Genomic DNA, 497 nt, shown 5'->3' with positions numbered 1-497 from the left:
CAAATTCTTCTGCTAGTTGGGGTTTAGTCCACTTTTGTATCCTTCCCTTCAAGGCTCAGGGGTCCAAGATTATCTTCTCTGTCTGTGTTAATTGGCTTCCCTTTTCTTTGTTGAAGAGGGTCTGTGCAGTCCTTCTGCCTAGCCTGCCATCTTGCCGGAACTCCCCCATGAACACACTCTCAGTTTTCACTGACTTATCACAGCGGAAATTCTGAAATCCACATGCCTGCCAAGGAGGTGTCATGCCTTGTGCACCCAGACTCCCGAGGCCCCCAGAAGAGCTCAGGTGGGGAATTTCAGGGAACAGTTCCAAATTCACAGAGAAGAGGACCCTGGGTCAGGGAGCCTCAGGAGGAGCCGTGTGACCTTCAGGTGCCCAGTCCCAGGCAGTGTATCCTGGTCACTGTGCGTCAGGGTCCAAGGTGGTGGATGGACAACCCGCAGATCCCTTCAAGGAAGGACTATGTCCCTCTCATGGGAGGATGTCATCAGAGATT

This window comes from Orycteropus afer, unplaced genomic scaffold, assembly GCF_000298275.1.
Source record: "Orycteropus afer afer isolate SDZICR_OR568_19922 unplaced genomic scaffold, OryAfe1.0 scaffold02193, whole genome shotgun sequence".
In the NCBI taxonomy this organism is placed as follows: Eukaryota; Metazoa; Chordata; class Mammalia; order Tubulidentata; family Orycteropodidae; genus Orycteropus; species Orycteropus afer.
The sequence above is the reverse complement of the archived record's forward strand: the minus strand, read 5'-3'. Positions refer to the sequence as shown.